The sequence below is a fragment of the Canis lupus genome, chromosome 1, assembly GCF_048164855.1.
Source record: "Canis lupus baileyi chromosome 1, mCanLup2.hap1, whole genome shotgun sequence".
Classification (NCBI taxonomy): Eukaryota; Metazoa; Chordata; class Mammalia; order Carnivora; family Canidae; genus Canis; species Canis lupus.
In genome coordinates, this window is record NC_132838.1 from 110,006,432 (window position 1) to 110,029,372 (window position 22,941).

Here is a 22,941-nt window from a genome sequence, read left to right on the forward strand (position 1 = left end):
TAGTAAGGCTCATAGACTTCACCCTTACAGATTATGCCCAATAGAGATCACTAAAATGGTCCTGTGTACAGCTCTTGGGAAAGAGGATTTCTAATTACCTTAATTTACCTGAAAGAATAACAGAACTATGAGCGGGCCTGGGTGGCTCAGTGGGTTAAGTGTCTGCCTTTAGCTCAGGTCATGATCCTGGGGTCCTGGGATTGAGCTCCACATTGGGCTCCCTGCTCAGCGTTGGGCTATCTGCTTTTCCCTCTGCTCCTCCCCCTGCTCTGTCTCTCTCTCCCAAATAAATAAAGAAAATCTTAGGAAAAAAAAAAAAAAAAAGTAACAGAACTGTCATCAAAATGGTGAAACAGTTTTCTACCATCTTCCCCTCAGAAAAAATCAGAGCACTGATTTTTCCCATCACCTACTGTTCAAGAGTTTAGCTCAGCTATTCCATGGTATTGGTGCCTCAACATCCATTTTGTTTAGGCAAGCAGCCTGCAGGGACCTTACTGACACTTTCCCCCATTCCCCTCCTACAAGTGCATGCCCAGATAAAAGCCCACAGAGTCAGAAGCAAATCTAGGCGACTGACTTCTCTAACAGCCCTTGGGATCAACAGTCTCCCCTAGCTCCCAGGCCTTTCCCCTGTGTGCCCCTGAGATAAGAACCCTGTGGAGCTTATCAAAACACTGCCCTTTATGGTTTCAATGGACCAATCTGGCCTTGGCACAGGAGCCCAAAACCTTCCATTCACAGACCCAAATAAAACCGTGTGCCCTGAGTCCTGCCTCTCTTTCTTTCTGCCTATTCCCTGCCCTGACCGTGTCATGTGGTCCCTTGAAGCCTGCTATGGACCTGAGTAGCAAATTCTGTTTCATTTTCTCTTGTGGTCTTTTATTGAACCATGGCTCACTATCTGGCCCTCTTGGCTCTACTTAACAACTGTTGATTTAACAAAATCGTAACACCCACAGACAAGGTGCCTTGGTGGAAGTCTGGGAGTCAGCAGAGAGGTTCCAGCACGCCACTGTAGGGAAAAGAAAAAGGAAGGAAGGAAGGAAGGAAGGAAGGAAGGAAGGAAGGAAGGAAGGAAGGAAGGGAGGGAGGGAGGGAGGGAGGGAGGGAGGGAGGGAGGGAGGAAGAAAGAAGAGAAAGAAAGAAGAAAGAAGAAAGAAAGAAAGAGAAAGAAAGAAAGAAAGAAAGAAAGAAAGAAAGAAAGAAAGAAAGAAAGAAAGAAAGAAAAAGAGAGAGAGAGAGAGAGAAAGAAAGAAAGAAAGAAAGAAAGAAAGAAAGAAAGAAAGAAAGAAAGAAAGAGAAAGAAAGAAAGAAAAGACTGGCTACACTTCAAAGTGTAAGAAAAACTGTTTCACCTGGTTCTCATTACGCCTTTCACAAGGCGGCACAGCTAAGTGCCAGGAGAGACTTCTCAACTAGTGGTTTCTCCCATGGGTAAAGTGGAAGCCTGTGATTAAGCAAGCACTTGGCTCCTCAGGCTGTGTGGAACGCTGCCCAAAAGATCAACTTCTTCCTCACCCCACCCAGAAGGATAAGGTATGCTGTATGACTGGGGAATGTGGAGTGGCTAAGAGAACTGCATCCAGGGTCTTGAGAGCAGAAAAGTGCCACAGATCCTACTAATCACTTTGCATACACTGTCAGGAAGTTCATCCCTAGGCTGCTAGGAATGCCTCACCTGTAGATCCACCCCCGCAGGTGGCCCACAGGCAACCCCAACACTGTGCTTCCCTACTCCTTTCCCATCCTCCCACATCCATCCCAGCGTATGCCCTGGGGGGCAGCTAGTGAAGGCCTTTGCCTACAGCTAGTGAGGACACGCCGAAAACTGCTCCAGCTCTGCGGGTTGGGTAGAAACCACCCAAACTTAGGCATTCAACACTGTTCAGGAAAAACAAACAGAAGGCTATCAGTACCTAGCCTGCCTTAGCAGTATCAAGAGAAGGCACACAATTTTAAGAATTCCACCCAAAGTGAGAACAAGTAGTATGGACCAGGAGTATCCATAGAAAAGGTCTGAGAAAGCCTCAGGATACCTAACAGTATTGATGGAAGGTACTTCTCTCCCAAAGCCAGTCAGTAAAGCCTGGAGGGGGTGAATGCCTCTTCAAATGCAAAGCCAGCAATGCAAGGGTTCAAGAGTTCAAGGGACATGGAAAGTCAAGCAAACAGGACACTGCCAGTGGAACGGGATTTTCCAGTAACTGGCAGCGAAGAAAGGGAAACCTGCAATTTATCCAACAAATAATTCAAAATGGTGGTTTTAATATTTTTTTTAATTTTTATTTATTTATGATAGTTACAGAGAGAGAGAGGCAGAGACACAGGCAGAGGGAGAAGCAGGCTCCATGCACAGGGAGCCCGATGTGGGATTCGATCCCGAGTCTCCGGGATAGCACCCTGCGCCAAAGGCAGGCGCCAAACCGCTGCGCCACCCAGGGATCTCAAAATGGTGGTTTTAAAGAAGCTCAGTGAGCTACAAGAAAACACAGACAACTCAATGAATTCAGGAAAACAATATACTATCAAAGTGAGAAGTTTAACAGAGAAATGGGAACATAAAGAGCCAAACAGGGCAGCCCGGGTGGCTCAGTGGTTGAACGTCTGGCTTCGGCCCAGGGCATGATCCTGGAGACCCGGGATCAAGTTACACGTCGGGCTCTCTGCATGGACCCTGCTTTTCCCTCTGCCTATGTCTCTGCCTCTCTCTGTGTGTATTTCATGAATAAATAAATAAAATCTTGAAAAAAAAAAAAAAAGAGCCAAACAAATTCCATAGCTGAAGAAGTGAATGAATGAAATGAAAACTGCAACGGAGAGCACCAGTAGCAGACTTGATCAAGTAGAAGAAAAAATCTGTAAAGCTAAAGACAAGTCAGTTGAAATGATCTAATCAGAGGAGAATGAAAAAAAAAAGAATGAAAAGGAGTTTTAAAAGCCTAGCCTCTGAACAAAGGGATACCATCAGAACAAAACAAAACAAAACAAAACAAAATACGTTATTGGAATAACAGAAAGAGAAGAGAGGGAGAAAGAGAAAAAAATTATTTAACAAAATAATGGCTGAGCATTTCCCAAATGTAGGGAGAGATTCAGGCATCTAAGTTCACAAAACTCTTAAGTCGCACCCCCCCCCCCAATTTCAACCTAAAGAAATGTTCTCCAAAATACATTATAATAAAACTCCCTAAAATCAAAGACTGAGGGAATTTTATTTTCTTTTTTTAAGACAGAAAAATTTAGGGGATCCCTGTGTGGCTCAGGGGTTTAGCACCTGCCTTTGGCCCAGGGCGTAGTCCTGGGGTCCTGGGATTGAGTCCCACACCGGGCTCCCTGAATGGAGCCTGCTTCTCCCTCTGCCTGTGTCTCTGCCTCTGTGTGTGTGTGTGTGTGTGTGTGTCTGTCTGTCTGTGTGTGTGTGTGTCTCATGAATAAATAAATAAATAGGGATCCCTGGGTGGCGCAGCGGTTTAGCGCCTGCCTTTGGCCCGGGGCGCGATCCTGGAGACCGGGGATCGAATCCCACGTTGGGCTCCCTGCATGGAGCCTGCTTCTCCCTCTGCCTGTGTCTCTGCCTCTCTCTCTCTCACTGTGTGCCTATCATAAATAAATAAAAATTAAAAATAAATAAATAAATAAATAAATAAATAAATAAATAAATAAATAAAATCTTTAAAAAGAAAAATTTTAAAGCAGCAAGAGATAAAAAAGATTCCTCACAAATAAGAGAAATTGTATAAGGCTATACTAGATTTTTCAGCTTAAACTTTGCAAGCCACAAGAGAATGGGATGATATATTCAAAGTTCTGGGGGGAAAAAACCCTGCCAAGCAAGAATACTTTACCCAGCACATGTGTCCTTCAGAAAAGAAGGTGAGACCAAGACTTTCCCAGATAATCAAAAGCTGAGGGAGTTGATCACCAGTAGACCCGCCTACAAGAAATGCTGAAAGGAGTATTTTAAGTGGAAGTGAAAAGACACTAATTAGTAATATAAAAACATATGAAAATATAACACAACTGGAAAAAATAAGCACAGTTGACTTTTGAATAATTTTGGAGTTAGGGGCACCATATCCATTCATGGTTGAAAATCCATGTATGACTTTTGAATCCCCCAAAACTTAAAAACTAATAGCCCACTTTTGACTGGAAGCCTTATTGATAACATAAACAGTTGATTGAGATATATTTTGTGTGAGTTACATGTATTATATATTGTATTCTTACAATAAAGTAAGTTAGAGAAAAGAAAATGTTATTTAAAAATCATAAGGAAGAAGGGCATCTGAGTGGCTCAGTTGGTTGAGTGTCTAATTCTTGATTTCAGCTCAGGTTGTGATCTCAAGGTCGTGGGATCGAGCCCCATGTGGAGCTCTGCACTCAATGTGGAGTCAACTTGAGATCCTCTCCCTCTGCCCCTCCCCACTTGCATTGACTCTCTCTCTTGCTAATAAATAAATTTTTTTAAAAAGAAAGAAAATCATAAGGAAGAGAAAGTGAATTTACAGTATTGTACTATTTTAATGTTTTTTAATAAAAACTCATGTATAAGTGGGTCTGCACAGTTCAAACCTATGTTTTTGTTTTTTTTTAAAGAATGCTTTATTCAGCTTTATAGGCTCTGTTACTTCTTTTTTGTTGTTAAGATTTTATTTATTTATTTTAGAGAGAGAGTGAGCAAGAGAGAGAGAAGGTGCAGGGGAGGGGCAGAGGGAGAGGAGAAGCAGGCTCCCCACTAAGCAGGGAGCCTGACGTGGGGCTCAGTCTCAGGACTCTGGGATCATGACCTGAGCCAAAAGCAGACACTTAACCAATTGAACCACCCAGGTGCCCTCTCTCTCTCAGCCCCTCTTCCCACGAATGAGCACTCTTTCTCTCCCTCAAATAAACAAAACTATGTTGTTCAAGGGTCAACTGTACATAGTGAGATTCAGAATACTCAAATTCTGCAATATGATGGTGTGTTAATCACTAGGGTCAAAAGACAAAAGTGTTAAAAATAACTGTAACAAAATAGCTACAGTAATTTGTTAATGGATATAGTATATGAAAAGAGGTAAACTATGACATCAAAAACAAAAAATGTTGGGAAGCCTGGGTGGCTCAGTGGTTTAGCGCCACCTTCAGCCCAGGGCGTGATCTTGGAGACCCGGGATCCAGTCCCACATCAGGCTCCCTGCATGGAGCCTGCTTCTCCCTCTGCCTGTGTCTCTACCTCTCTCTCTCTCTCTCTCTCTCTCATGAATAAATAAATAAAATCATTAGAAAGAAAGAAAGAAAGAAAGAAAGAAAGAAAGAAAGAAAGAAAGAAAGAAAGAAAGAAAGAAAATACTAACAGAACTAAAAGGAGAAATAAACAGAAATACAATAATAGTAGGGGGCATTAACACCCCCACTTTCAACAATGGTTGGATTATATCCAGACAGAAAATCACTAAGGAAACTAAGATGGATTTGAACAATACTATAGACCAAATGAACCTAAAAGAAACATGCAGAACATTCCATCTACAGCAGAATATTCTTCTCAAGTATGTTCCAAGTGGAACATTCTCTAAGACAGATCATATGTTAAGTCACAGAGCAATCCTAGCAAATTTAAGAAGATTGAAACCACACCAAGTATCTTTTCTGACCACAGTGTTATGAAACTAGAAATCAGTAACAGGAGGAAAACTGGAAAATTAAAAAATATATGGAAATTAAACAACACAACCCTGAACAACCAATGGGTCAAAGAAGAAATCAAAAAGTATCTTGAATATACAACATGATGACTATTATTAGCATTGCTGTATGGTGTATTCGAAAGTTGTTAAAAGAGTAGATCCTAAGAGTTCTCTTATTACAAAAAAAAAACCACATTTTTTTTTGTATCTTTGTGATTTGACAAATATTAACTAAACTTACTGGAGTAATCATTTCACATTATGCAAGCCATGTCATTATGCTGTATGCCTTAAACTTACACAGCAATGTATGTTAATTATATCTCAGTAAAAATGAGGAAAAAATTAAATATTTGACAAAAATGGAAATAGCAAAAGCAGTTCTAAGAGGGAAGTGTATGGTAATAAAAGCCAACATTAAGAAAATAAGATTGGGTGTTTGGGTAGGTCAGTTAGTTAAGTGTCTGATTTCAGCTCAGTTCATGATCTTGTGGTCCTGGGATTGAGCTCAATGTGGGGCAACTCGGCCAGCAAGGAGTCTGCTTGAAATTCTCTCTCTCTCTCTCTCTCTCTCTCTCTCTCAGCCCCTCTTCCCACTAATGAGCACTCTTTCTCTCCCTCAAATAAATAAATAAATCTTAAAAAAAAGATCTTAAGTAAACAACCTAACAACACCATAAGGAGCAAGAAAAAGGTGACTAAACTAAGCCCAAAGTTAGTAGGAGGGAGGAAATAACAAAGATCAGAACAGAAATAAATGATATGAAGACTAGAAAGACAATACACACACACACAAAATCAATGAAACTAAGTTGGTTCTTCAGAAAACAGACACAACTGACAAAATTTTCGCTGAACTAACCAAGAAAAAAAGAGAGGACTCAAACAGACAAAAGTATAAATGAATGAGGAGGCATTACAAATGATACCAGCAAAACACAGTGGCTCTTAAAAGACTACTATTTATAAGTACATGCCATTAATTTGGATAACCGAAAAGAAATTAACACATTCCTAGAAACATACAACCCGAAGACAATCACAAAGAAATAGAAATGATGAACAGATCAATAATGACCTGATAGTTTTACTGGTGAATCCTATCAAACATTTGTTAAAGCAGGCTCCACACCCAGCACAGAGCCCAACTCGAGGCTTGAAGTCAAAACTCTGAGATCAAGACCTGAGTTAGGATCAAAAGTCAGACACTTAATTGACTGAGCCACCCAGCTCCCCTGCCTCATCAAACATTTAAAGAAGAATTAACACCTACCCCTCTCAAATTCTTCCAAAGATCTGAAGGGAAGGGAATTATTTCCAAACTCACTTTATGAGACCAGCACAACCTTGATACCAAAGCCAGACACTAAAAGAAAATTACAGACCAATATTCCTGATGTAAAAGATGCAAAAATCCTCAACAAAACAGCAGCAAGCTAAAAAAAAAAAAAAAAAACAAAAAAAAAACAGCAGCAAGCTGAATTTGACAACATATAAAAAGGATCATATACTATGACCAGATGGGATTTATTTTTTTTAAGTTTTATTTATTTAAGTAATCTCTACACCCCATATGGGACTCAAACTCATGATCCCAAGATCAAGAGTCACATGTTCTTCCAACTGAGCCAGCCAGGTACCTCCAGATGGGACTTGTTTTTGCAATGCAAAGATGGTTCAACATACTCAATTCAAAAATGTGATACACCACATTAACAAAATAAAGGACAAAAAAGAATAAACACATACACACACACATATACATGCAGAGAGATTTCTAAGAGACCTTCTGGTGGGAATAATGGTTCAACAGAGTCACAAGTATCAAGACACTGTGGAAAGTCCTGTCTTAGAAGACTTAAGAGGATAATTCTGGAAATATCTGTTTCAGTCTTGCAAAACATCATGCATTGGTTTCCAGAGCCAAGAAAATGAGACAGCCACCCATAGAATACATTTGTGAAATGTGGTCTTAATTCTCTGTGGCTCTTTCCTTTTATGTTCATGGTAAATGTATCTATTCTAGTATTCTAGGTAGGGAAAATGCAGGCAGTTCATTGACTCAACACATTTATTGATCTGCCAACACTGTGGAATGCTAAATAGATGATAAAGAGTTTGTTTGATTTCCAAAAGCCAATGGGACTCCAATAAAGCGACTCAGGTGGGATGAAGTGACTATTCTGGCTGCTGTGTAGGGGTGGACTCAGGGGAGAGATGAGGAATAGGGTATTATAAGCCAAGTGACAGGTGTGGATGGGTTCAAAGGGTCTTTGGAATTATTTAGGCAGTTGTGCCTGGCCTGTCTGAATCCAGTGACAGAAGTAACCAGTAGGAAGTGGGAGTGGACTCAGAAAGAATTAGCAATGAAAAAAACCAGGGACTGGTGTTGCAGCTTAACTTAATAGAGAAATCTGTTGTATGTGAAGGTTATCACAATCTTTGTTTGTTTGCTGTAACAGCAGCAAACATTTACCAAACCATTAGGCTCTTGGCTTAGGAGTCCTCATTATTAGGGTTCATTATCTGGGTCTTGCAGTTACAAGACTGCAAGGGGAAATTAAAGCTGTTGTCACAAAAATACTATTAAAAAAATAATGTGGTAGTCCCCACCAAGCATGTCCCTGCTTATTATTAGTGTGAATCCTCTCTCATTACGGGAACTTCCTCATAGGCCAGCCATTCTGTGACCCTCTGATGCAAGGTGAAATTGCAGATCTAACAAAAGATGCTTGGCTACAAAAAGTCTTTGTAAGTGATGGGGGGAAAGTGATGGAATCCCATCCAAATCCCTTGACCAACTGGGATCTGAGGTAGACCAGTTAACTTTTAAAGAAATTAACATCCACAATGTTAATGCCATGATGAGCCTTCAAAAAAGTCTGATGCAAATATCGAAAGGGTAAGAGAGGCCATTGGGGACATCGTTGGCACCCTAGAATAATTTTGCAAAGATTAATTTTATGACTTAGGCTAGAAAAGCCAAATGTGAAATAATTTTGTAGGAAAAATCCCAATCCTTTCATCCTCATTCCCCACCAAAAAATCCATCATTTGATTCGTTCTTTGTTTATTCAAAGAATGAATCACATATTGCTATTAACATATCTAAATTTATTAAATTAAAGCTAAGCCTAGTTTCAAAATAAAGTTTTTTTCCCAGATTCTTTTTATGGTGATAAAGCACAGATAACATAAAATTTATCATCTTAACCATTTAGAAGTATACAGTTCAGTGACATTAAGTACATTCATACTGTTGTGTAACCATCACACACACACCCCCAAAAAATGAAGGATAAAGTCATACAATCATCTCAATAGATAACAGAAAAGACATTTGACAAAACTTGACTCTTTCATGGTAAAAAAAAAAAAAAAAATCTCAACAAATTAGGTATCAAGGTTAATGTGCCACAACATAATGAAGGCCATACATGACAGGCCCAGGGATAACACCACACCCAATAGTGAAAGGTTGAGAGCTTCTAAGATCAAAAGCATGGCAAGGAGGCCCACTCCTGCCATTTACATTCAACACGGTACTGGAAGTCTGAGCCAGGGCAACTAGGCAAGAAAAAGAAATAAAGGGTGTCTAGACCAGAAAGGAGTAAGTACAATGGTCTGTGTAGATGCCATGACCTTATATACAGAAAACTCTCCTTCATTTCTACCAATACAACTTACATGCTGATTTTGTACACTGAAAGCTATCCTCAGGGGCACCTGGGTGGGGTCGTGATCTAAAGGCCCTGGGATCAAGCCCCATATCAGGCTCCCTGCAGGGAGCCCGCTTCTCCCTCTGCCTGTGTCTCTGCCTCTCTCTGTGTGTCTCTCATGAATAAATAAATAAAATCTTAAAAAAAAAAAAAAAGCTATCTGCAATTGAGCCCTTCAACAACTGCATAGGTCTACTTGTGTGTGAATTTTTTTTTAATTTTATGTGTTTATTCATGACAGACACAGAGAGAGAGAGAGGCAGAGACACAGGCAGAGGGAGAAGCAGGCTCCATGAAGGGAGCCTGACGTGGGACTTGATCCAGGATCTCCAGGATCACAGCCCAGGCTGAAGGTGGTGCTAAACCGCTGGGCCACCGGGGCTGCCCGTGTGTGGATTTTTTACAGTACTATAAATGTCTTTTCACTTCATGATTTTCTTTCTTTTTTTTTTTTAAGATATTTTTATTTGACATAGAGTGAGCGAGAGAGCAAAGGCAGGGGTAACAGCAGAGGGAAAGGGAGAAACAGGCTCCCCACTGAGCAGGGAGCCCGAGGCAGGGCTTGATCCCCAGGATACTAGGATCATGACCTGAGCCAAAGGCAGACACTTAACTGACTAAGCCACCCAGGTGCCCCTTTCATGATTTTCTTAATGACATTTTCTTTCCTCTAGCTTACTTTATTGTAAGAATACAGTATAAAATACACTGAACATACAATATAATATGCTAGCTGTTTATATTATTAGTAAGGTTTCTAATCAACAGTAGGCTATTAGTAGTGAAGTTTTAGAGGAGTCAAAGTTATAAGTGAATTTTTGACTGCACAGGGCCAGGGTGTTGGCTTCTCACCCCAGCATCATTCAAGCAAAGGTCAACTGTACTTACATTTTAGAACTGAGTATTTTTTTTTTAAGATGTTACTTATTTATTCATGAGAGACTCACAGAAAGAGGCAGAGACACAGGTGGAGGGAGAAACAGGCAGAGAGAGAAGCAGGCTCCCTGCGGGGAGCCTGATGCAGGACTCAATCCCAGGATCCCGGGATCACACCCTAAGCTGAAGGCAGACGCTCAACCACTGAGCCACCCAAGAGTCCCTAGAATTGAGTATTAAAAGACCAGTCTTCAGAATTTTAAAAGCAGAATGCAATGAAGGAGGTAGAGCCATAGGGGGAAAGATAGCATCCTGCAGTAGAAATCTTTTTTTTTTTTTTTTTTTTTTAATGAGAGACACACACACAGAGAGAGAGGCAGAGATGTAGGCAGAGAGAGAAGCAGGCTCCACTCAGGAAGCCCCATGTGGGACTCGATCCCAGGACTCGAGGATCACATCCTGGGCCAAAGGCAGGTGCTCAATCACAGACCCTCCCAGGCATCCCTCCAAAAGAAATCTTAAAAATCTCTTCTGCTGAGGCGATTCTCTCCTTTGTCAATTTATTTATTCTATCCTTGCAGTGTTATTTTCGCAAAGTGGTCCTGAACATATTCCAAGAACTTAGAACTGTTGCTGTGCCCTGTTCTAGAAAGAAACGTGTAATTCTGCTTAGCTTTCTTACTTTAGTATCTTATTGCTTTGGCAGTAATGGAGAAAAGAAAATTTCTGTGTTAAGTACTATAAATGCTTATTTGTTTCAGGAAAAAATTTCCACATAATAAAATACAAAGCTGAAGTTTCTGCCGGTATTCATATTTAAACCAATACATTGGGATCCCTGGGTGGCGCAGCGGTTTGGCTCCTGCCTTTGGCCCAGGGCGCGATCCTGGAGACCCAGGATCAAATCCCACGTCGGGCTCTCGGTGCATGGAGCCTGATTCTCTCTCTGCCTGTGTCTCTGCCTCTCTCTCTCTCCCTCTGTTACTATCATAAATAAATAAATTTAAAAAAATAAACCAATACATTGAGATTTGTTTCATTTAAATATGCAAATGGGGGGCACCTGGCCGGCTCGGTTGGTAGAGCATGCAACTCTTGAGGTCAGGGTGGTGAGTTCAAGCTCCATGTTGGGTGTAGAGATTACTTCAAAATTTAAAATCTTAAAAAAAATTTCAGCTCAAGATAAATTATTAATAAGTAAATAAATACACCACACACACAACTAGGGCCAGTTTAGTCAATTGACTAAACTGACCTGAGGGCTGAGGACAGAGACACCTGATTGTGAGATGAAGGTGACCCACCTGCCTGTAGGCCCCAGCAGAGGTCTGCCCTCGCCATCTTCCTCATTCAGCCTGAAGTAACAGCAACTGAGGAGGCATTTTGCTGAACAAACCTTAGAGAAATTGTGAAAGAAAAAATACATATATGGGTTCTTTTCTATTGTCTTACAGGAATCACAGTCTGTATTCTGTGAAGGCTGATACAGATTAAGGTGGATTCTTAACCAGCTACCACCACCAGCATCTGGAAGAGCTAGAAACTCTCTTCTCCAGAAATAGGCCTGGCTAGACTCCCGTTTCAAATAGAGTGGTTTTTTCCTTCATGAAAATGAGGACCAAGTAGGCACAGGTTGTTTCCCAGGCTGCTAGGAAACCAGAGAGCCTGGACAGGCTGCAGGTCTCAGGGACTCAGCGCCTCCCTCTGGTGAGAAGTGGAACAACACCAGGAAGGACAGCTGGGGAGCCCTGTTGGCTAGTCTGTGAGCAACTCCACCCATGTGGGTTCTGGGTATCTGGTCCTTCTTTCCCTTATTAAAAAAAATAGGAAAATTCTACAGATATACACAAGTAATCTAAATCACGATGTGAGGAAGCCTTCCAGGAAAATTTGAGCGCAGAGCCCAACCTTTCCTACATTTTTATAAGACCAAGTATTATAACAAAGAATACAAAACAAAATAGAAATAGAGGGAGAAATACCCTTAGACTGTGAATGCTTCTTCTGGGATCTGACTAGCTTGTAAAATCTATCTCTAGACAATGATCCCAACTAGAGACTACAACACGGAGAAGGGAAATATGTCCCAGACAAAGGGCTTCCTTCAAAGTCACTGGCTTGGGGCACCTGGATGGCTCAGTAGGTGAAGTGTCTGCCTTCCTCTCAGGCATAATCCCAGGGTCCTGGGATCAAGCCCCCCATCAGGCTCCCTGCTGGGTGGGGAGCCTGCTTCTCTCTCTCCCTGTGCCCTGCCCCCCACTCATGCTTTTCTCTCTTTCAAATAATTTTTTTTAAAAAAAGTCACCAGCTTGCCTTTGAATATGGTAAGATTCTTCCATTCTTTGAGATTTTCTCTCTTTTCTCAAGTGTTGTAATTCGAGTGGATTGAAAAGAGGAGTAGAGAATAAGATTCCAAAACCCCTAATGAAGATCCAAGCTTGCTTGCTTGCTTTCTTCCTTTCTTTCAAGATTTACTCATTTATGGGCAGCCCCGGGGGGCTCAGCGGTTTAGCTCTGCCTCTAGCCCAGGGCCTGATCCTGGAGACCCAGGATCAAGTCCCATGTCAGGCTCCCTGCATGGACCTGCTTCTCCCTCTGCCTGTGTCTCTGCCTCTCCCTCTGCCTGTGTCTCTGCCTCTCCCTCTCTCTCTCTCATGAATAAATAAATAAAATCTTTAAAAACAAACAAAAAAAAAAGATTTATTCATTTATTTTAGAAAGAAAGTGCATGAGCAAGAGGGGCAAAGGGAAAGAGAGAATCCCAAGCAGACTCTGTGCTGGGTGCAGAGCCCTATGTGGGGCTTGAGGAATTAGACTTTATAGATTTTGCTCATGTTATGAACTCTTTTGCAGAATTTATGAGGTCCTCAGACATCCAAAGGTATGAACATTTACCATACACTCACGGGCCTTCTAGTCAGTGAGCTGTGTTAGAGGAGTCAGTGCATTTAAAATTTCCCAGGTGGGACACCTGGGTGGCTCAGTGGTTGAGCATCTACCTTTGGCTCAGGTTGTGATCCCCGGGTCCTGGAATCGAGTTCTGCATTGGGCTCCCTTCAAGGAGCCTGCTTCTCCCTCTGCCTATATCTCTGCCTCTTTCTCTGTATCTCTCATGAATAAATAAAATCTTAAAAATAAGTAAATAAAATAAAATTTCCCAAGTGCTAATGGATGAGCCTGATGCAGGGCTTGATCTCAAGTCTCTGAGATCACGACCTGAGCCGAAACCAAGAGTCAGATGTTTAACCAACTGCACCACACAGGCGCCCCAAGATCCAAGCTTTCTTAGTGCTAAAACACCAGCTATGCCAAAGCTGCTTGTCACTCAAGGACTGGTAAAATTTATGAAGGATGACCAAGAAAGACACTTCTTGTGGCAATGCCAGCCAGCCAAAGGATGCCAGGAACACACCTGGGATTGAACAAGTTAAGTTTATTGCTTGTTGCGGCAGTGGAGGCACATACCATGAGCAACTGTGGGCATCTAAGAAAGAAGGACTTAGGATAAGAAATTAAAATGTATTATAAGCCTAAACATGAGATTTATACGGCCTGTGTTAGGTTATTTTGAAAAGAGGATAAGGAAGCAAGGCCTTGCTCTGGGTTGGGTGCTGCCAGGAAGCTTGGAGCATTTTCTGACTGAGGATCTCCATACTATCCAGAAGGCAAGACCAGAGTGAAGTTAAAGCTGGAACAGTTAAAGCAGCAGTCACTTAGCTGTGACAGAGGGGTCATTTCTGGGGTTTGAGCAATGCTCATGTGTTTTTCTTCAGCCATGATTCTGGAGTGGCCTGATTTTTTTTTTTCCATCATAGTCAGAGTGGCCTTGCCTGATGTTGATGATCTGTAAAGTTGTTTATGCTCACAGGACAACACCAAGGCCTGGGTGGAGTGCAGGTCAGTTCCTGGATGTTGGAGGAAGGGCAGAGGGCTTTTTTCTTTTCTCACTTTTAAAATCATTTAAAAATTGGGGCTGGGGAATTCATGTGGAGGTCAGAGTGGAAGCAGGTGTGAGTGGATCCAGCAGAAGGAGATATGGCTACCAAAGTGTTTGAGTCCATTGACAAGTTCGGCCTGGCCTTAGCTGTTGCAGGAGGAGTGGTGAACTCTGCCTTGTATAATGTGGATGCTGGCCACAGAGCTGTCATCTTTGACTGGTTCCGTGGAGTACAGGACATTGTAGTAGGAGAAGGGACTCACTTTCTCATCCCTTGGGTACAGAAATCTATTATCTTTGATTGCCACTCTCGACCACGTAATGTGCCAGTAATCACTGGTAGCAAAGATTTACAGAATGTCAACATCATCCTGCGCATCCTTTTCCAACCAGTCAACAGCCAGCTTCCTGGCATCTTCACCAGCATCGGGGAGGACTATGATGAGCGGGTGCTACCGTCTATCACTACAGAGATCCTCAAGTCGGTGGTAGCTCACTTTGATGCTGGAGAACTGATCACCCAGAGAGAACTGGTCTCCAGACAGGTGAGTGATGACCTTATAGAGCAAGCAGCAACCTTTGGGCTCATCCTGGATGACGTGTCCTTGACGCATCTGACCTTCGGGAAGGAGTTCACAAAAGCAGTAGAAGCCAAACTGGTGGCTCAGCAGGAAGCAGAGAGAGCCAGATTTGTGGTGGAAAAAGCTGAGCAGCAGAAGAAGGAGGCCATCATCTCTGCCGAGGGTGACTCCAAGGCAGCAGAGCTGATTGCCAGCCAACTCGCTCGCCACAGGGGGCGACGGCCTCATAGAGCTGCGCAAGTTGGAGGCTGCAGAGGACATGGCGTACCAGCTGTCACGCTCTCGGAATATCACCTACCTGCCGGCTGGGCAGTCTGTGCTCCTGCAGCTGCCTCAGTGAGCCCTGTCTGGCCTGCCTGTCCTCGGGCCCCCACAGCCCTGACGACTCTTTATACCACCATCCTTGTGCCCCCACCCCAGAAATCACTGTGAAATTTCATGATTGGCTTAAAGTGTAGGAAATAAAAGTGAAATCACTTCAGATCTCTAAAAAATAATAATAATAAATAAAATAAAATAAAATAATTTAAAAATTGGAAATAAAGGACATTAAGTCTATCAAATTCAATAAAACTCCTATTTGATTTTAGGAGACTGTTAAGTGCTCATCCAAGCCCAAGATAAGGGGCGTAGGAATACCAGGAAAAATGTAAAGACCAACTTTAAGTATATATATGTGAGTATGATGTGTATGTCTATGTATATATGTGCATATATGTACGTATCTATTTCCAACAATTTCCTTTTAAAAACAACTGGCAAATATAAACTTTTAGATTAAAAATCAAAGATATACAGGGGCACCTGGATGGCTCAGTAGGTTAAGCCTCTGACTCTCAGTTTCAGCTCAGGTCATGATCTTGGGGTCTTGAGAGCAAGTACAGCACCAGGCTCAGCACTCAGCGCTGAGTCTGCTCAAGATTCTCTCTCTCTTGGCATGCTGGTGTGGCTCAGTGGTTGAGCGTCTGCCTTTGGCTCAGGTCGTGACCCCAGGGTCCTGGGATCAAGTCCTGCATCAGCTCCCCATAGGGATCCTGCTCCTCTCTCTGCCTATGTCTCTGCCTCTCTCCGTGTGTCTTTCATGAATAAATAAATAAAAATTTTTTTAAATAAATAAAATCTTTTAAAAAAATTACCTCTCCCTCAGTTCCTCCCCTGCTCCCTTTCTCTCTAAATAAATGAAATTTAAAAAAAAAATCAAAGATATCCTAAGAGGCACCTAGCTGCTCAATCAGAAGAGCATGTGACTCTTAATCTCGGGGCTGTGAGTTCGAGCCTTACATTGGGTCTAGAGATTACTTAAATAAATAAAAATCAAAGCTATCTTTGATTTCATTGGTTGCCCACCATCACCGTCTTATATTATTTAAACATCATCAAGTGACTATAGTCCTGCATTGTTCTCTGCTGAAATGGAAGTAGCTTCACTGAGGCAAATGGCTGCTTTGCAGGATGGGAGATCACCCTTATCTTAATTTGACCAAGTGTCAAGTTATAAAACCTTAAAGTCAAGGTGGCTGGCCTCCTACAGCTTTACTTGCCCATCCATTAGCACCTGGGAAATTTTATTTTATTTACTTATTTTTAAGATTTTATTTATTCATGAGAGACAGAGAAAGAGGCAGAGACATAGGCAGAGGGAGAAGCAGGCTCCCTCTGGGAAGCCCAATGTGGGACTCAATCCCAGGACTCCAGGGTCATGACCTGAGCCAAAGGCATATGCTCAACCACTGAGCCACTCAGGCACCCCACCTGGAAAATTTTAAATGCACTGACCCATTTAACACAGCTCACTGACTAGAAGGCCCCTGAGTGTATGGTAAATGTTCATACCTTTGGATGTCTGAGGACCTCATAAATTTGGCAAAAAAGTTCATAACATGAGCAAAATCTACAAAGGAATTAGAGGAATTAGAAGCTACACAAGCAGCTACAGTACTATCTGGGTAGCTATTAATAAAACACTGTATGCAAGCTTGTCTTCTGAGAATGGTGCCATCAGAAGCTAAATGGCCAGCCTCTGAGCTAAATTCAGGTTTGGGACTCCTTAGCCAGAAGTATTCTAAAAAAATCTGTTCTAGAAAAACTGACAGGACCTGAACTGACCATTGAAAATAAAGGAGAACAATCTGATGTCCACAAGGAAAAACTGAAAGACACATTTGAGGGAAACTCGGAAAGAGAAGTCCACCCAAGACCATCTTCAAAGTCATGGGTGTGGCTGCCCCACCCCTTCCACCCTCATTGCCAGGGATCTGAGGCTCCTGGGAATCCATTTACATCAAGCGAGGAACAACATGCAGGGTTTACTAGTAGCACCACAGGGCTGTGTGTTACAAAAAGGAGGCGAGAGAGGAGGAAGGGTGGGAGGGAAGGAAGTAGGAAGGGAGGGAGGGGTGTGGGAGGGGGGGAAGAAGATAGAAAGAAGCCAAACTCCTAGTGTTAAAATTCTCAACTCTGAAATCTCCCAAAGAAGGTGGAGAAACTATAAATAGGGAAGAATGGAATTTGTGAAAGATCAAAATCTACAAATCTTGCTAATGCAGATCAGGACGGGGGGGGGGGGGGGGGGGGGGGGGGGGGGGAATGAAACATCTTGTGTTGTCCCTCATCATCTGCACAGTAGATGGCACCCAAGTCAAACACTTCATAGACTTGATGCTTGCATCTGAAAATTCCTCCAACAGAATTGTCCTGTCTTCTCTTTTTGGCTATGTTTCCCCCCTCTGTTTGCTCCTATCTTGGCACCAACCTCAGATCACCATGTATTTCTCTCAGCCCCTTCCCCTCTTATCGCCTACTGAGTAGAGATCTTTGCAGAACAGGGTTATAGTGTATTACATACTAGATAGGTTCTTTCTGAATGTAAATTTTCTCTCAGAGGCCCTGACAGAGGCACCCTCTTCTAAATGTTATACTGCAGTGATTCCTCAGTAAGAGATTCAACAGGAAATTCCTGCCTCTGTGTCTTTCCCCTTTTGATCTCATATGTTAATAAGGGGTTGCTCTTGGTTAAAATTATTATTTTTTATTTTTTTTAAAGATTTTATTTATTTATGAGAGACACAGAGAGAGAGAGAGAGAGAGAGGCAGAGACACAGAGGGAGAAGCAGGCTCTATGCAGGGAGCCTGATGTGGGACTTGATACCAGGACTCCAAGATCAGGCCCTGGACTGAAGGTGGCGCTAAACCACTGAGCCACGGAGCTGCCCCAGCTCTTGGTTAAAATTAAACTAAACCCAGATAAGCTTCTTCCAAAATTGCCTCAAAAACCATTACAAAAGGAGTGTGTCTGCCACAAATGAAATCTGTCCCACAAAAAAGATTGACTTTTTGCCAAAAGTCCTTGCCATAGTTTAACTCAGGCATTCAAGGAGTTAGCCAATATTTTCCCCCAAACAGCTCTGTGCTATCATGCCGCACTATTGTCTTCAGCTGGGTCTTCCTAGTCTGGCCACGGTTCTGTCCAGTATGCCAACAAGTGCTGAATATGGCCTGTGGGGGCGCCTGGGTGGCTGGGGTCATGATCCCAGCATCCTGGAATTGAGCCCTGGGTCAGGATCCCTGATGAGCCTGGAGTCTGCTTCTCCCTCTGCCTGCCCCTCCCCCTGCTCATGCTCTCTCTTGCTCAAATAAATAAATAAAATCTTTTTTTAAAAACTGTGACACTGGGGCACCCCCGGTGGCTCAGTGGTTTGGCGCTGCCTTCAGTCCAGGGCGTGATCCTGGAGACCCCGGATCAAGTCCCACATCGGGCTCCCTGCATGGAGCCTGCTTCTCCCTCTGCCTGTGTCTCTGCCTCTCTCTCTCTCTTTCTCTCTTTCTCTCTTTCTCTCTCTGTGTCTCTCATGAATAAATAAAATCTTAAAAAAAAAAAAAAACTATGACACTGTAATGCTCTTCCATCTTCTCAATTCCCCTTCATGCTTCCAGCTGATGGTTACCTACTCTCCTAACCCAAGGTCTCCACTATACTCCAACTAGGAGTCCTGAGGCACATTCTGACAGACCCCTGTCTCTTCTCCTATGTTCTCTAAATAAATTTTGACATTATTGAATTTCTTAGCCTCTCCCTCCATAAGGGTATGTAAATGAGACCCTGTAATTCTGGTTCTCATCTCCAGCTCATGGTGGCCAGTAAGCTTCTAAACAAAATGATTATATTTACCTTGACTCCATGATCTAAAACACGTTATTCTTAATTGTGTCACCACACCTGCCAGCTTCATGAATCTCGGCTTTCTAGATATCTGTTTCAGTCAGGTTCTCTCCAGGAAAACAGGAATTACTTTGAGTATTTACAGCAGAGGAATTTAATACAGAGAATTGGCCAAACAGGGGATGGAGGAACTGAGGGTCGAGCAGGGAATCGTGTGGTGATGCCCCAGGTCAGCAGCAAAAAGTAGCTATGCCCACCCCTTTACTGGAAAGAAAAGGCAAGAGGTGAGGCTCTCAGAGCCCAGGAAAGGAATCAGCAAAGAAAACTGGAATCAGCGGGTCTGACTGGCGGGGACTAAGGCTGGGGCTGGGGAGGTGGAGGTGCAGTTCCTGCCATGGGGGCTGGCCAAGGCAGGGGGACAGGGGAGAAAGATACCTGTAGAGGCTGCTTTTAGGCAATAGGCCTGACCAATGGAAACCTGAGCAGGGCAAAAAGGCCCACAGTGACCACTGAGCAGACACGCACAGGTTCATTAAGCCATAGGCCTTAACTGACCAAGTACAACCAGGTACAGTCCCTAAGATTATCAAAAAAGGAAAAAATTCCATCTGTTCCCAGCTCCCTCACTCTGTCCTATAACTATAGCCCCTCACTACCACCTCGCAGCACACAGTCTCTCCTGTGCTATCCTGCTCACTGATCCCTTGTGGCGTATTCAATAAACCTCTATCTCTTTTGTTCCTCCTCGGGTAAATTCTTTCAGCATCCATGCTACCAGCTGCCAGCCCCCACCCACTTGAGATGCCCCACAATACCCTGGTTCTCTCTTCTCTTCTTCCAGCCTCCTGCCCATGTCCCCCCACCCCACCCTCTAAGCTGACTCAAACCCAAAGCTAGCTGACACTGAAGCCTGGCAAACAGTCTGCAGGTATCATTCCCCCTAAGTATAGAGCAGAGAAAGGGAGAGAGAATGGCCGAGGCCCAATTCTTCCTACCTACCACATACTACCGGACCCCAGTTCATGGATCAGGTGTCCTATGATATGCATAATACTTCCAAGTACTTATTTAGGGAGCCATTAGGATCTGTACCTACTCTGTAGCTGACTCTGGTAGAATAAAACTCCTGCTGTCATGGGGCTTTATATTCCAGTCTACTCCACAAAGGATGGAGTTTTGTCTTTGTTCTCAATGCTTCTTGGAATGAAGGATCTGTCCTAAACCCCAAGCTAAAGCTCAGCCAGCAGCTGGAAGAGCCCCTTTCTTTTACCACTGCTTACTGCAAGGTGGGCAGCATTCCCGAGAGAATCCCTGAGATCATTTGGCTGCTCCAAGGCAATTCTGCAACCTGCAACATTACCTAGTCCTTGATCATAAAGGTGAGGCCAGAGAAATCCTGTTCCTTGAGGAGGCTCAGTCTACCTATTCAAAAACTCATCTCTTCCAGAAACACCCTCCCAAATACACCTGGAAATAACGTTTAACCAAGACTCTGGCATTCCCAAGATCCAGTCAAGTTGACACATAAAAAGAGCCATCCCCCCCCCCCCAAAAAAAAGAGCCATCACACCAGCCAAAGAACTCAAGTAATAATCGACTTACAAGCAGAACACAGGGCAGCCCTGGTGGCGCAGTGGTTTAGGGCTGCCTGCAGCCCGGGGTGTGATCCTGGAGACCCGGGATTGAGTCCCACGTTGGGCTCCCTGCATGGAGCCTGTTTCTGTCTCTGCCTCTCTCACTCTCTCTCTCTCTCTGAATAAATAAATAAATAATCTTTAAAAAAATTAAAAACAAGCAGAACACAATTTACCTGGTGATGGAAAAGTGAATAGTAACTTTACAGTGAAGAAATCTGGAAAAGAAAACACCTAAAATAGTGATTAAACCTAACAGCAACATCATGAGCCCTTTGACGTGATGCAAGGGAAAAACCCCATGAATTTCGGGATCTCCTCACCAGAAATTCAGAACTTCAGTGCCCACGCCAAACTGAGAGCCACTCTACAAAAGAACTGATGACTTACTTACTCTTCAAAATGTCCAAGTCACAGGAGACAAGGAAAGTCTAAGATGCTGCCAGTTTGGAGGAGACCAAGGAGACGTAATAAGGAAGTGCATCATTTTGAATCATAGGACATAAAAGGGATACAAGTGGAAAACCTCGTGAAATCCGAATAAGGCTTCTAGTTTATTTAATAGCATTACACTAATGTTAATTTCCCAGTTCTGATCGTTGTACTATGGTTATGTAAGAGGATCATATTTGGGGAGGTTGAGTGAAGGGTATATGGAAACTCTGACTGTTTTTAAATTCTAAGGCTAAATTTATTTCAAAATTAATTTTTTAAAAATATGGAGGGACACCTGGGTGGCTCAGCCATTGGGTGTGTCTGCCTTTGGCCCAGGGCATGGTCGTGGAGACCTGGGATCGAGTCCTGCGTCAGCTCCCTGCATGGAGCCTGCTTCTCCTTCTGCCTCTCTCTGCCTCTCTCTGTGTGTCTCTCATGAATAAATAAATAAGATCTTTTAAAAATATAATAAAAATTAAAAATATGGAATGCTTCATGAACGTGCACGTCATCCTCATGCGCAGGGGCCACACTAATCTTCTCTGTATCGTTCTAATTTTAGTATAGGTGCTGCCAAAGCAAGCACTCAAGATTTTTTTTTTTTTAAGGCTTACACTTAATCGATCCCCACAAGTTTGTGTGTGAGGTGACCAACAGGAAAAGGTTACGGTAGAATGAGAGTATAGTCAGAGAGTATAGTATAGGCAGAGTATAGTCTCTGCCTCACGTTTTGCTGAGGAATGTGCAAAAGGAAGATTATATATAGCCTTGAAAGCTTCTGGAAGCCACTTCTGAATGCAGCCTATGCTGCAATCTACACTGCAGTCCAGTCTACACTACAGAGAAGAGAACCAACAAAAAGAAACCTCTCTTTAGTGAAAGCTTCTAGATTACTGTGTTCTGCTTGACCCAAAGCCTGTCCCCTTACAATGTTCTCTCTCCAACTCAGGCAAATAATGTCTCTGTAACATTATCCTTTTTAATGACCCAGTCATTTTTTAAGGCAGAGTTTTTAAAAGTCCTTTTTAAAGATTTTATTTATTTATTCATGAGAGACACACAGAAAGAGGCAGAGACACAGGCAGAGGGAGAAGCAGGCTTCGTGCTGGAAGCCCGACACAGGACTCAATCCCAGGACCCCAGGATCACGCCCTAAGCCAAAAGCAGACACTCAACCACTAAGCCACCCAGGTGCCCCGAGTTTTTTAAAGTTTTGTTACACTTTTGTTTTTTTGTTTTTGTTTTTTCTAACTGTAAATGGGAATAGGTTTTTGTATTTATAAACACTGTCAGATTAAAGACTTGTTAATGTTAGTAGATCTTATTCAGGAATTGGACTCAGCAATCTGAAGAGCTTCCTTTGCCCCAACTGCAAATTATAGCTTTGAATTATATACTTCATTAAATAATAATGTGGTTTGGTTTCCTTTGCCTTATATTGCATTTACCCCAGTAACTATATTTATACCTATTCAGTTTTTTTGTGTGTGTTTTTTAAAGTATGTATGTATGTATAGGAGAGAGCATGGGGTTAGGGGTGTAGAGGAGGAAGAGGGATAGAATCTCCCAAGCAGACTCCATGTGGAGCGCAGAACCTAACCCAGGGCTGGATCTCATGACCCTGAGATCATGACCTGGGCCAAAACCAAGGAGTGGACATTCAACAGATTGAGCCACCCAGACGTCCCTCTCTGGTTGTTTTTAAAAAGAAAAGACACACAGGAACTCATGACCCTCAGATCAAGACCTGCAAGAGCTGGATGTTTAACCCAGACACCCCTTGAATTCTTTTTGAACATCTAATGATCAACACGCTGATTCTATAATCCAACACTATCAAACACCATGATAAATTGGGATGAATTCTCAGCTTCAAGGATTGCTTCCCTTTAGTCAACTTGACTGTAAGTTGTTGTTTTTTTAAG

The 22,941-nt window shown here is 42.8% G+C and overlaps 1 long non-coding RNA gene, 1 other non-coding gene and 1 pseudogene across 3 annotated transcripts in view; 1 reads left to right on the forward strand and 2 right to left on the reverse strand.

Annotated features, from left to right (window-relative positions):
• Nucleotides 1-11,490: 11,490 nt before the first annotated feature.
• The window catches only part of LOC140603639 (uncharacterized), a 49,880-nt gene continuing 38,429 nt past the window's right edge, over nucleotides 11,491-22,941 (reverse strand). For both annotated transcript variants that reach the window (XR_012006554.1, XR_012006555.1), the window contains exons 2-3: nucleotides 20,550-20,699; nucleotides 11,491-11,666 (exon numbers count right to left, since the gene is read on the reverse strand). This is a non-coding gene — a long non-coding RNA (uncharacterized lncRNA). The remainder of the gene's footprint in view (nucleotides 11,667-20,549; nucleotides 20,700-22,941) is intronic.
• LOC140624717 (prohibitin 1 pseudogene) lies at nucleotides 14,245-15,269 on the forward strand (annotated as a pseudogene).
• Nucleotides 21,494-21,602, reverse strand: LOC140608750 (U6 spliceosomal RNA). The gene has a single exon (XR_012010733.1). It is a non-coding gene; the product is annotated as a U6 spliceosomal RNA (small nuclear RNA).